General features: G+C 58.4%; 1 protein-coding gene across 4 annotated transcripts in view; it reads left to right on the top strand.

The window, feature by feature from the left end:
* Positions 1-969: 969 nt before the first annotated feature.
* The window catches only part of PALD1 (phosphatase domain containing paladin 1), an 83,393-nt gene continuing 71,719 nt past the window's right edge, over positions 970-12,643 (top strand). The window contains exon 1 of one of the 4 annotated variants that reach the window (XM_072756228.1): positions 970-1,364. The gene's annotated coding sequence lies outside the window, so the exon portion shown is untranslated. Of the gene's footprint in view, positions 1,365-7,397; positions 7,529-7,582; positions 7,670-7,839; positions 8,097-12,643 lie in introns of those variants that run through there. The other 3 variants (XM_072756229.1, XM_026003974.2, XM_072756226.1) reach the window with 3 other exon arrangements.

A 12,643-nucleotide genomic window follows, 5' to 3' on the forward strand; every position in this document is an offset into this window, starting at 1 on the left:
GCATGGACTCGCCCTCTCAGCCTTTGTTCCTTTAAACTGCATTTATTACATCCATTGTATGCATCCTGATGTGGGTGGGGGCAAAACGGTGTGATGTCGAGGGATTGCCTTAACATACTTCAGCGAGGAAACCCAAAGAGAAAAAGAGACAATAGCAGGTGAAGCAGGCACGGCAAGATCATGATAGTTGTCGTGTCCGGGTGATGGGTACATAGAATCAAGTGTACTGGTGTCTATTTTTGTGCGCATAGAAAATGTGCAGAATAAAAACTAAAAATGACTTAGTTAACAGAACGTGTCCTAGATGCACGGGGTAAAGGAGTCTACGGCACCAAAGGACAGTGAGTGGAAGGCAAGTTGGCTGCCGTTCCTGGGGCCCATGTCCCCTGTGGGGGCTGAGCCCCCTTCCCAGCATCCTCCGCAGCCCTGCCGGACACCGAATGTGTATATACAGACCTATGAGTTCACTTTTTTCCCCCATTATTTTAAGACATATTTTAAGAGATAACAAATCACAGAGGCAGAGACACAGTCAGAGGGAGAAGCAAGCTCCTTGCAGGGAGCCCGCTGCAGGACTCGATCCCAGGACCCCAGCATCACGCCCTGACCAAAGGCAGACGCTCAACTGCTGAGCCACCCAGGCGTCCCTCATTCTTCTTTCTCACAAGCACCCATGGCACTGTGTTTGACAAATGTTTTCACATAATGTACACATCCTGACTTCAAAGGACTTTGGTATTTTTCTATAGATAAACGTCGTTCCTTCCTATCCATGGTATTATGTGGCCGATCGAGTTCTGTTTATTAGTTTGTCCCAGAACACTGCATTTTCACCCTCACTCCCCATTTCTGTGTGTACACCTGGATGGTTGGGTGGAGCTTGCACAGGATTCCCTGGTTGGGGTCCATGTGACTCAGCCACTCTTGTGGAGATGGGCCCTGAGGCTGCCTCCATCACTGCACCGTCCCAGACAACGCTTCCCTGACCATCCGTGGCCTCGTCCACGTCTAGACTTTGCTCCCGGCTCTAGACATCCTTTTCCATCAGCCCACATACACCTGCCTCGTGTGTTAAGACCTCTGCGTGGTATTTCCCGATTCTGGATGCTCCGGAGTTGATCTAGCCATCTAACCATCTCTCCTTCTCCCGATCTTTCACCATTGCAAAGCGTGACTAGCCTTGTGCAGTCGTCAATCTGTGCGTGTGTACACATGTAGGCGAAACTCCCGGAGGTGGAGCTGCTGAAGCGGAGTCTGTACATTTGTCATTTGGATAGACGTTGTTGGAAAGTGTGACAGCGCTCCTTTTGTGCCCCCCACTGAAGCTGTCTTCTAGCGCTACGGTTCTTGGAGGCTCAGAGAGGGTGAGTGACCGGGCTGGGATGACACAGCTAGTGAGTGCTGACACCGAGACCAGAGCCCAGGAGGCTGAGCCTGGGCTGGCGATCTTTGCAAGGCACTTGGCTGGCTCCTGTGTGTCCCGAGCTGCTTGGGGCCTGGGACCTTCCCTGTAAGTCTGAAGGCCTCCATCTCTCCTGGAATGTGTCTGGTAAGCAAGCACCGCCCACTGGCCTGGTGAGGGATCAGCCCAGGAGCTTGTCACACGGAGGCCCTGGGAAGACGCGGTGTCCAGCCTCTGTAGCTCCCTTTGCCCCTGCCCTGCCCCCACCTTCCCCACAGCATCTTCATAAACGGCTCTGTCACAGCGAGGCATCCTTGGGAGCCCGAGTGGTGTTGCTTGGAGACAACTGGGCAACAGATCTGGGTTATTTAAAGGAGGGAGAGGGAGGGAGGGAAGGGGTGACAGCCTGTTTATTCAGGAGTGGACGATCTCCCTGCCCCAGGGTTTGGCAGACCCTGTCTCAAGCTCCCCCCACCTCCTGCCTCATTATTCCCAGTGTCCAGGGCCTGGGATTCTGCAGGGAGACCCAGCAGAAGGCCACTGGGAGCACCTTTCTGATAGTGGGGGCGGCGGATTCGCTGCAGGTCCTGGGGAGGCACTGGACAAGTGCTGGCTGGGGGAGGCAGAGGAGGGAGGACGTTAAGGCGAGGAACAGGCCTCGGAGGGGCTCTTCTGATGATGATGGTAGCCACAGCTACTACTATGTATTGAGCTTCCTCTCAGACAATGCATTTTTAAGAGCTTTAATTACCCAGTTGAGGTAGATGTGTCTATTCTCTCCCTTTTTTTTTTTTTAAATTTATTCATGAGAGACAGAGTGAGGCAGAGACACAGGCAGAGGGAGAAGCAGGCTCCCTACAGGGAGCCTGATGAGGGCCTCGATCCTGCGACTGCACGTTCATGACCTGAGCCGAAGGCAGATGCCCAACTAGTGAGCCACCCAGGTGCCCCGTGACTATTTTCAATTTATAGATATGGAAAAAGAGACTCAGAGGGGCTCAGAGCCTCGCCTGAGGTCACACAGCTAACAAGTGGCAGCGACTGAATTAAAACTCAGGTCCATCTGATGCCCAAGCTGGAATGAAGCACTGCACGTGGTTAGAGTTGGCAGGGCCCTTGCAGCGCACCCACTTGCATCCTGAGCTGACCTGGAAGGTCGTGCTGGGTGCCCCCCATCCCCACTCCCTGCGCAGGAAACACCCGGCTGGGAAACTATCAGTTTCTTTGTCGGCCTCTCCCACAGGTCTGTGAGCACCTAGGGCGGGGTGAGGTCTTGTTTACCTCTGTGCCCTGAGCCCAGGGTCAGGTGTATTGTATGTAGGTGCTTAGAGAACATTGTCACATGGAGCTGGGGTGCTTGAGCAGCTCTCCCTGAGACAGGGTCCTCATGGTCACCCTGATAGCCCTGCAGGGCCGAAAGGATGGTGTCCTCCCCTGGAGCTTTCTCTGCCCCAGCTGGATAGACCTGGGCCCTTCGGCATTTCCCTGGGGCTGGGTTTCAGATCTGCACCCTCTGGCTGTCTTGCTGAGATCCGGCACCCATGTTCCTGGGCAGGTGTGGTCTGATCAGCTGGGAGCCCTTCAAAGCACAGGGTAGAGCCGTGAGGGCTGCTGGGTATGGGAGCACAGGGTATCTGGCTTTGCATGGTCTGGGACGCCCCACTAGAAGGAAGTTAACTCCTCAGTGCCCTAGCTTTTCGAGAGAGGACAACGCAAACTGAGCTAGGGTGGATCGTGGTGAGGAGGGTTGGAATAGAGCAGTGGGGGTGGAATGGGGAGGGACGAGCCAGAGCCAGGCGGGTGTGTAGAGGGACAAGTCAATACATGCATAGGTCAGGGCAGCCCGGGTGGCTTAGCAGTTTAGCGCCGCCTTCGGCCCAGGGCCTGATCCTGGAGACCTGGGATCAAGTCCCACGCTGGGCTCCCTGCATGGAGCCTGCTTCTCCCTCTGCCTGTGTCTCTGCCTCTGTCTCTTTCTCTCTCTGTCTCTCATGAATGGATAAATAAAATCTTAAAAAAAATATATACATGCATAGATCCTGGGCTTGTGCTGCAGCTGGCACTGTCCCCTCATCCTCCTCTGAGCCCCACTGCACTGCCTTGTGCAGCTCATCACGGCCTGCCTTCAAATCGGGCCTTGGTATCCACCTAAACATGGTGGTGATAAAGGCTGCTCTGTGCCAGGGTGGTGCCGCGGGGTGGTGAATTCATCACCCCATTTAAGGGTGACACTCACCTGCCCAGGTGTCACTGTCATCCTTTTATAGATGCGTGCCCGGAGGCTCAGAGGCCTCCATCATTTCTCAAGTAGCCCTGTAGTACGCTCTTCCTTACTATTCTCTTGTGTTACTTACTTCATAGCATGAGTCCCTTCGGAATGATCTCACTTCTGGTGGTCCCGATGTTAAACCTATTTCTTACCTGGAGTCTTGGTCAAAAAAGTTGGAACCAGGTGTGTGAATTTCAGTCACAGGAGATGTCATCCCTGAACCCAGACCCAAAAGAGGGTACAACCAATAACATTAATGATCCTGCTGATGACTATGATGCCAATTGTTGAACATGTATCCCGTGCCTGGTAGGAGTGCTCAGGTCCAGGGCCCTGTGCAGAGGTGAGGGGGAAAGAGTCCAGAGAGACAGAGATCCTGTCAGCAGGGAAGACTGCTTGGAGGAGGTAAAGTGTGAATGCAGCCTTTGAAGAACACCTCTGCCCTGGCAGGTTCAGGGCTGGGTCAGAGTGCAAGCTCGGGTGGCAATAATAGTAACGCTAGCCATAGGTGCCATCAGTGAGCTCCAGCTGAGTGCCAGGCACCCCTTCAATCCTCCAGACATTCCTGGGAGGCAGGAGCCACTCACATCATTTTACAAATGAAGAAAAGGAAACTTGAAAAATGTGGGGACTTTTAGGGTAGGGATCTCATGGTGGTAACGTTAGGGAGGCTAGATCCAGAGCTCTGCTCAGAGTCCATGTCTATAAGCCCCAGGCCGTACACGGAAGGGGCTTGAACCGAAGAGGGGTGCTGAGTCCTGGAGATGGGGCAGTGGGTCTGGAGGGCCAGACAGGCACCTCAGGCAGCCAGGGCAGGTGGGAATTGGTCTGTGTTGGGACTCAGACAGCAGGTGTGTGATAGGGAGGCTCAGGGGCCATCTGGCTCAAGGGGAAGACCGCAGGCTCCAAGACACCCCCCCCACCCTGGTGGGCCCACCAGAGCAATGCCATGGGGAGCGAGGCTGGGTCAGCTCCCTGCCCTGACTCTGTCCCTTCCTCCAGCCCAACCTCCTGCAGTTTGTGGTGGGCTTAGCCGGGAGCAAGGAGCTGAGAAGCACAGGAGGGCCTGTTTCTCATCTTCCGCCAAGTCTCATCTTTGCTGTTTGAACTCAGCTCCTCTGCCTTCCGGCGAGGCATTTGTGTGCCTGTCAGGAAATAATTCTTGGCTTGAGTGTTCCCATGAGGCAATTGGGGTTCCCACAGTTTGTGTTTCTGTGCGGGGACTGAACATGAGAGTTCTCTTCCAAGAGCACCAGCACCTTGCCTGCTTGGGCCAAGGGGGCTGTGGAGGCCACTGGCAATTCTGGAAGTGTGAGTAGTGGGCCTATTGGCTACTCTCTGCAGCTCTGGGCTGCAGTAGGTTGGTTTGTTGCACACACACACAGGCTCATTTGTATGTCCACACTCACGCCCATTGGACATTTGTGCACACATGTATACCCCTTATTCACATCTCTGCAAACATGAGCTCATACATGAGCAACACAAGCATGTATGTATGCACACACAAGTGCCCACCCATGGGGCCCTGGCATTTTTTTTTTTTCCTGGCATTCTTTAGATGATAGGGTGATGTCTTGGGTGCTTATGTTAGGGTGATGTCTTGGGTGCTTATGCATGTAGAATGTGGGGTGGTGGTAGAACTAGCTGGTGGGGGTGCCGGCAGAGTGGGCATAGGTCCTGAGCCCTCTAGTGTTTGAAATCCTGTTCTGGGACCATTGATCCTTTCCCAGGGACCTTTGGGCTTCTGCTCCAAGCTTCCAGATGTCTCAGAAGCTTCTGGGGGCAATTTAGGCTCAAAGTATTGGCGTAGGGATTCTTGCCTCCTGCTTCAGGCAGGGGAGGGAGCAGAGTGCCTTCCCTTGGGCATACCTAGGAGTTGCTCCGTGTCCCTTCCTTGCTCTCTTCCTCCCAGGTCCAGGGTGGGCCCATCTGGTCCTGGGCCTTTCTTGTGGTTGGGAGGACCCTCAGCCCCATGACCCGCGGGGACTTGGTGGAACCTCAGGAGCTGGGGGTGGGCTGGTGAGGCTGAGCACTGTGGTCTGGATGGAGTCTGGGATGTGACCCTGAAATAGCTTCAGGCCTCCGGTCCTTTACCTCTGGGTCTACCCGCTGAGCCTCGAGGCTGTCTGTTGGAGCTAGAAGGGCTGTGATTGCTGGCTGTCCTGGGGACACCTCTGCCCTGGGCTTTTCTGCTTGATTCAACAAGAATAGTAGGTGCACACCTACTGTGTCCATGGTGAAAACAAATGAGTGAGTGGCACTGCGCTGGAGACCAAAAGACAGGTCAGAGTCAGAAATTTGTCTTCCAGGGGCTCAGTCTAGAGAAACAGACGGATGCAGACGCAGCCCCAGCATCTGCTGGAGAGTGAGGGAGAGGGAGCAGCATGTATGCACATGTGTGTATTTGTATGCACGTGCATGCATGTATGTGTGCATGCACCTGTGTGCACGTGCTCATGCTCGTGCAGGGTACACCCTTACTTTAGTCCTGCCTCAAGGGGGCATTGTCCAGGAATGCAGCATCCTCAGGATGGCAGGCAGGGATATCCTGGGGAATCTGGCAGGGGGTGGGGTGAGTTATGTGGTTGTGGCAACAGGAGGAAGGAGGGGAATGGCCCAAGGATGGAGCCTACCATGTGCAGCATGCTACCCTAGGCATTAGGCACCCCAGCTCTGGGCTTCTCAGCACCCCCTGGAAGGAAGCCAGGCCGGCTTATGGATGAGGAACCTGGAGATCAGAGAGCTTGTATCACGCATCCCAGACCACACAGCCTGTAGACTGTGGGCCTGTTTGAGCCTAGCTCTGCCCGATTCTGAAGGCTGTCGGGTGTGTTTCTCTGGCCACTCCTGGCACATCTTGGGTGGGCAGAGGCGGGCCTGCAGCTGAGGGCAGGCCTTCCGGGGGCCTCAGTTTCCTCATCCACTAAAATAGGGTCAGTGACAGTAGTTAGTTCACAAAATCATTCCAGGTGAATGAAGCACTTGAAACGTGGGTGCTGGAGACCTGGTGAGAGAACCACCAAGGACAACAGTTCCTTTTGTCTTCATTTATTCCCAGGGCTAAGGGGGGGGGGGGGTAATGCGGGAGCTGGGTACCCCCTCCCAGCCCAGCGCCCTCCGGCCTGACGTTGGAAGGAGGTGAGGCCACCGTCCTGGGGAGAGCCGGCTCCACCAGGGCCCCCTCCGGCCCGCGCGGGGGCGAGACAGGTAGTGACAGGTGAGGAAGAAGGATTTCCCGAGCGCGGAGAGAGGGAGGAAGTGACTCACTAACCACAACAAAGCCGGGCTGGGGAGAGGAGGCGGCGGCGAGAGTGAGCGCACGTGGGTGCGGGCGGCGGGGGCGGGGGGAGCCACGGGCCCGCGTGGGCCGCAGGGCGCCGAAGGGGCGGGGTCGCGAGTGTCACCGCGGGGGCGGGGGCCGGGGGCCGGGGGCCGGGGGTCCCCTCGCTTTCCCAAGTGTCTGCCGCGCTCTTTGCTTTAAGCCTCGGGCCGCGGGGCGTCCAGGGCTGGGGAGGGCCCGCGACGAGCGGACAGTCCGCCCCGTGCCCGTCGGAGCGGCCGCGGCCCAGAGAGGGCCGTCGCCTAAGCTCAGGGCGCACAGCACAGGGCGCACAGCACAGGGCGCACAGCACAGGGCGGCATTTCCGGGCTCCCCATGCTCGCCTGCGCCCCGCCGAGGCCCGGCCCGGCCCGGCTTCAGAGAGCGGAGCGCGCGGGGGAGCCGCGGCCGCCGAGCTCCCGGGGAGCGGCGCCTGGGGGTGGCGCCGAAGCGGCCCGGGAGGCTGGATGCAGGGTTTGGGCATCTTCCAGAACAAGCCGAACTAATGACAAGGGAAGAGGAACTGGCTTCGCAGGCAGGCTCCCCCGCCCCAAACTTTTCCTCCCCGCGGAGGGTGGGCGGGCGGAGGGAGGAAGCGGGGCGGAGAGGGTGGGGCCAGCCGTGCGCTCCCCGCCCCGCGGCCCCGGCCCCGGGAGGCCGATCCGGACGCGGCCGGGTGAGTGTGTCTTTAAATCCGCGCCCCCCGCCCCCTCGGCGGCCGGGCCGGGGGGGGGGGGGGGGCTCCGGCGGGCCGGGGGCGGGCGCGGGGATTGGCGGCCCGGCAGGGTCCGCCCCTCGGCGTGGGGGGCTCGGGCGCGGCGCGGCGCGCGGCCGCGGGGGTCGGGGCGCGCATCTCCCGCCCGGCGCGCGGGCTGCGGTTCCCCCGGCGTCGCCCGGCTGCGCCCGGCCTGCCCGGCCCCGGAGCCGCCTGTGCCCACGGATGGGCTGGGGAAGCGGGGAGGAGCGAGCCCGAGCCCGAGCCCGAGCCCGAGCCCGAGCCCGCGCGGGGCGCGCCCAGCCGCCGCCCGACTTGGCGCCCGCAGTCCGGGCGCAGCGCGCCAGCCGCAGGAGCGCGGATGCCCCCCGGAGCCGCGGGCTGGCAGGTACCCACGCGGCCGGACCGGGGCTGGCGACGGGAGGGCAGGCCCGGAGTCCCCGGGCACCCCCGGCCGTGCGCGGGGCTGCTCGGACCACCCCCGCCGGCCCCGGGAGCGCACGCCTCCTGGGCTCGCCTCCAAACCCGCCCGGGATTAGCGCCCGAGGGAGGAGCGGGACCTGGGTAAAGCGCGGGCGGTTGTGGAGCGGTTCGCCGGTCCCGGGCTGGGTCCTGCCCCAAGGCTTCCCTCGCACTGGGGTGAACGTGGGCGGGCAGCACTTGCACCCTTGGGCCAGGCCGGGGGCACTGCCTTGAGCCAGGTTCCCCGCGCGCGTCGGAGGGGGGAGCCGGCTCCTGATCCGCACGTGGGGGGTCTCCGGGCGCATCTTTAAAGGACTTGAGGCCCATGGAACGAGGGCCCAGTGGGCTCCAGCTTTGATTCTGAGCTCCTCTGGCCCTGTCCCTCTGCAGACCTGGGTCTCCCAGGAGGATCCCTTTTCATCACCAGAGGTTTCTCCTGAAGAGCCAGGGACTTGTCAGAAAGCAGAGTGGGGTGTGGGAGGCCGGCTGCACCTGCCACTGTAGTGGCCAGGACGGTTGGAACCTGTTCTTATCCCTTGGGGACTGAGAAATGGAAGAAAGCTTCATGGCTTCAGGAAGCTTCTGGGATTCTTGACTCTTCCAACCAAAGGTCTAGGCACCAACTCCTTGGCTTTGCACAGAGCAGCTGGACCCAGTGACCTAGCACCTCTTAAGTGCCTGGCCCCGGCCTCTGCTGGGGAGGGTGGGAGTGTGGGCAGACTCCCAGCGCTGTCCTCAGGTGGCTCAGGCCTGTGGAGAGTGCAAGACTCACATACAGAAAGTTTGCTGATAGAGGCTTTCCATACCAGTCGCAGACTAATAACAGTGGAAGTGCCAAGAGGCTACATGTGATTAATTGCTAAATGAGTGATGTAGGCTGCCATCAATGGGGGGGGGGGCGCAGTGGGGCAGGGGTCCTGGGATCCCTTCTCAGGCAATCATATGTATGTTTAAATCTATACCATACCCATCCCTCCCTGTTACCCTGCTGGTAGTGAGGACCTCTCCACCTCCGTGGACAGGGAGCAGCAGGAGGGATTCTCTTGCGTGTATGTGCCCCCATCCCAGTGTATGTGTCCCCAGCCCCACTCTCAGCGCCCCCCCCCCCCCCCCCGGTAGATTTCTATAGAAACCCATTTGGTTTTTGGAGTCAGGCCGAGCTCGGGACTCTCCCAGCTTCCCTGGGGCCTCTGAGGTTTAAGGTCTGGGTCCAACCCTATAGGAGGTTCAGAGGCCAGCAGGGAGGAAGTCCTCACTTCATTTCTGAAGAGCCTCTATTGCCCGGCGCTCGGGATGAGGCTGGAAGGCTAGAGGCCCTGAGCCAGAGTTTCCTGTGAGTACAGACGGGCGCTCTCCCCTTTCCTGGCCATCAGGTATTGGTGTGGGTATTGATGGAATTGGGGGTGCCGAAGGACTGGGCTGGCTTGATGTGGGTGGTCCCAGGCCAGCACTGACCTCACTCTGAAGTTCTGCTGTGTCTGGGGTCTGCTCCCTCCCCCATCGTCCCTGGCAGGTTTCTGCTTTTCTGGAACACTTGGTGGAGGTGGCATTGTGCTTGAGCTCATGGCCTTGGGCACTGTTCTGGGAGAGGGGGTTGCCGAGCTCGCCCCACAGCCCATGGCTGGCATTGTGAGCACTTGTGTGAATACACCACCCGCTTCCAAAGAGTCGGCACATGCAGGGGCACCCGGGCACAGGTGGGGGATACTGTTGCGCATGCTGGGGTTTACGGCTGTGTGGACAGAGGCAGAGGGGAACTGGATGCAGACAAGAATGAAGACAGATGCAGGAAGGCAGCAGAGGTGGACCAGGCAACCCAAGGGTACAGATGTGTGCAGGTGACCATGTGGACACCTAAGCGTGGACCACACATGGGCCACAGACATGAGGTGGATTACACCTTGGTGGGGACTTGAGCCTCCCCATACAAGAGGCATATGTGTCATGGGCAGGCATAGGGATGATGGGCATGGATGTGAGCTGACATCCACAGACTCGGGGCCTGGAGTCACATGGAAGGGGCTCAAGTACCTGGAGCCAGATGTGGAGTTGGCCGTGGGCTCCTGAGGGAAGTGGACACATACACATCAGGCCAGGACATGGTCAGGTGGGTTCCAAAGTGTAGCCTGCAGTGTGCACTGCTCAGTTGCCCTTGTGACTCCGTGTGGCAGCAGAAAGTTGTCCCATTTTGGGTGGTGGTGGTAGTACAGGTGATCTGTGATGTGGCTTTGTTTCTAGGCTCCCACTGGGGTTTGAAGACCCCACAGGGCTTGCTCTTTGTTTTACTCTGAGCGTCATTTGACCTCCCTACTTCCTAAGTTACATGGCTGGGTGCGTGCCCTCAGCACCAGCAGGGGCTCCTTGAACCTTAAAGTCTCATCTATCCTGGGTTTCCAGAAGTTTCCTGAAGTGAGGCTGTATGGCCTGGGTAGGGAAGGAACCTGGCCGGGGACTCTCCTTCGGAGCCCAAGCCTGAGGCTCTCCAGTGGGGAAGGGATCATTCTTTTTTTTTTTTTTAAAATACGTTTATTTATTTATTTGTTTGTTTTTAGTAATCTCTACACTCAACGTGGGGCTTGAACTCCTGACCCTGAGATCAAGAGTCACAGGCTGAGCCAGCCAGGTGCCCCAGGAAGGGACCCTTCTTAGGGAAGAGAAAAGTCAGACTTGTGGCAGCAGGGGGGCCGGGGGGGTGTCTTTGTTGAGACTGTTGCCCTCAGGTATGGACTGCCCCTCCCTGAAACCCTGGGCTTGGACAGGGAAGGGGGCCCCCCCACCTTCTGGCTGTGGTCACTTCTGTTCTGTCCAGCCTGGAGATTGGAGCCAACCCAGAGTCTAGACACAGCCTGACACTAACTCACTGCGTGACCCTGGGCAGGTTTCTTAATATCCAAATTGATTTACCTTTAGCATGAAACTCCTCATCTTTAAAATGGGACCAGTAAGTCCCTAGTCCTTGAGGGTGTTTTGAGGGCTAAATGGGAGAAAATAAGAAGAAGGCGTACGGCCCAGGGTATGGCACAGAGTGAGTGCGGCCAGTGGATCTTTGATTACGAGCCTTCCCCTGTGGCCAGGACCCCCCAGAGCTGTTCCAGCGGCCAGCTGCCTGGCCTTGGGAAGGCTGGGCAAGTAGACACCTCTCGTTTGAAAGCTGGAGGGCTTTGTCCTCACCCCTCGCCCACCCGCCACTCTGCTCCTTAGTCCTGCGGGGCTCCACATGCAGGGTCAGGAAGTGGCAGGCGGGGCGTTGGGAAGCTTAGGCCTGCTGCCTGCCAGGCCTCTGGGAGGGGAGCCAGTGGTTTGCTAAGAATAGCCCCAAATCATGGCTCTGCCTCCCAGCAGGCAGCCGTGTGCCTCCCTGGTGTGGGCCAAGGTGCTTGCGGGGCCTTTAACGTTTCTTACGACTGGCACTCAGCACAGGGATGGGCCTGGAGCAGCGGGCTCAGTCTGGGAAGAGGCTCTGCAGCTCTTCTTGGGTTGTTGGCTGGGGCCTGGAGAGAGAGAAGGCCTGGGAGGCACTGGTCATTAAAATCTCTGAGTTCTCTTCCACTCAGAGCTTGTGGGCTGCTCCCGACCATCTTCCTCCCCACCAGGGGATCTGTAGTGGCTAAGAACACCGGTTCTGGAACCATACCACTAGAGTCTGAATCCCGGGTCCTGGTCTCATTAGCTGTGTGCCCCTGGGCAGCTCACGTACCCTCTCTGTGCCTGATTCCTTGTGTAACAGGGTTAATGACCGTAACTCCCTTATAGGGACGTTGCAATGATGAAAGGAGGTGGTGCGTGGAGAGCCCTTGGGGTAGCATGAGGCTCATAGTAAGTGCTCACTAAACACCGAGTGCTGCTGTTATTTCCACGATTACTACTTTCTCCAAGAGGGAGAGATTGTGTGAGGCCTGGGTGCTTGCACAGTGCCTCATGGCTGGAAAGCCCTGGCATGCCTCCCGATTGGGGCTCCTGGCTCTGGGTTCAGTAAGAGGTGCGGGGGACCAAAGGTGAGTGAGATTGAGTCCCTGCTGGGTGACGGGGACACCTACATACATTGTACCACACCCGACTGGCACCTTCCCAGGGCCTGTGCTAGCTGTGATCGCAGCTGGAGGGAGGGGATGGCCTGCCTGGGGGTGGGGCGATGCTTAAGGATGGACCAGAGTTTGCAAGGGTGAGGGAAGCCTCCCCAAGCAGAACGAGAGGCCTGTGCAGATGTGTGACAGCTTGGTCTATGCCCCTAGAGAGGGGACCCACACTTAGCCCCTCACCCTGTCAAGAAAACCCTTGTCCCTCCCACTCTGGGCTTGGAGACAACCCTGGTTTCCCTGTTAGGACACAAGCTGGAGGCCCACCAGAATTCTGAGCCTCTCACTTCCCTTTTAGGAATCCCATTTGCTGTACCCTCATTCTCCAGAGACCCTCCTGCCTCTTGAAGTGCCTGCCAGCCCTCTCCAGGGGCCCTTGTTCTTGAGCTGGGGCTCC

Source organism: Vulpes vulpes, chromosome 4 (assembly GCF_048418805.1).
Source record: "Vulpes vulpes isolate BD-2025 chromosome 4, VulVul3, whole genome shotgun sequence".
Lineage (NCBI taxonomy): Eukaryota > Metazoa > Chordata > Mammalia > Carnivora > Canidae > Vulpes > Vulpes vulpes.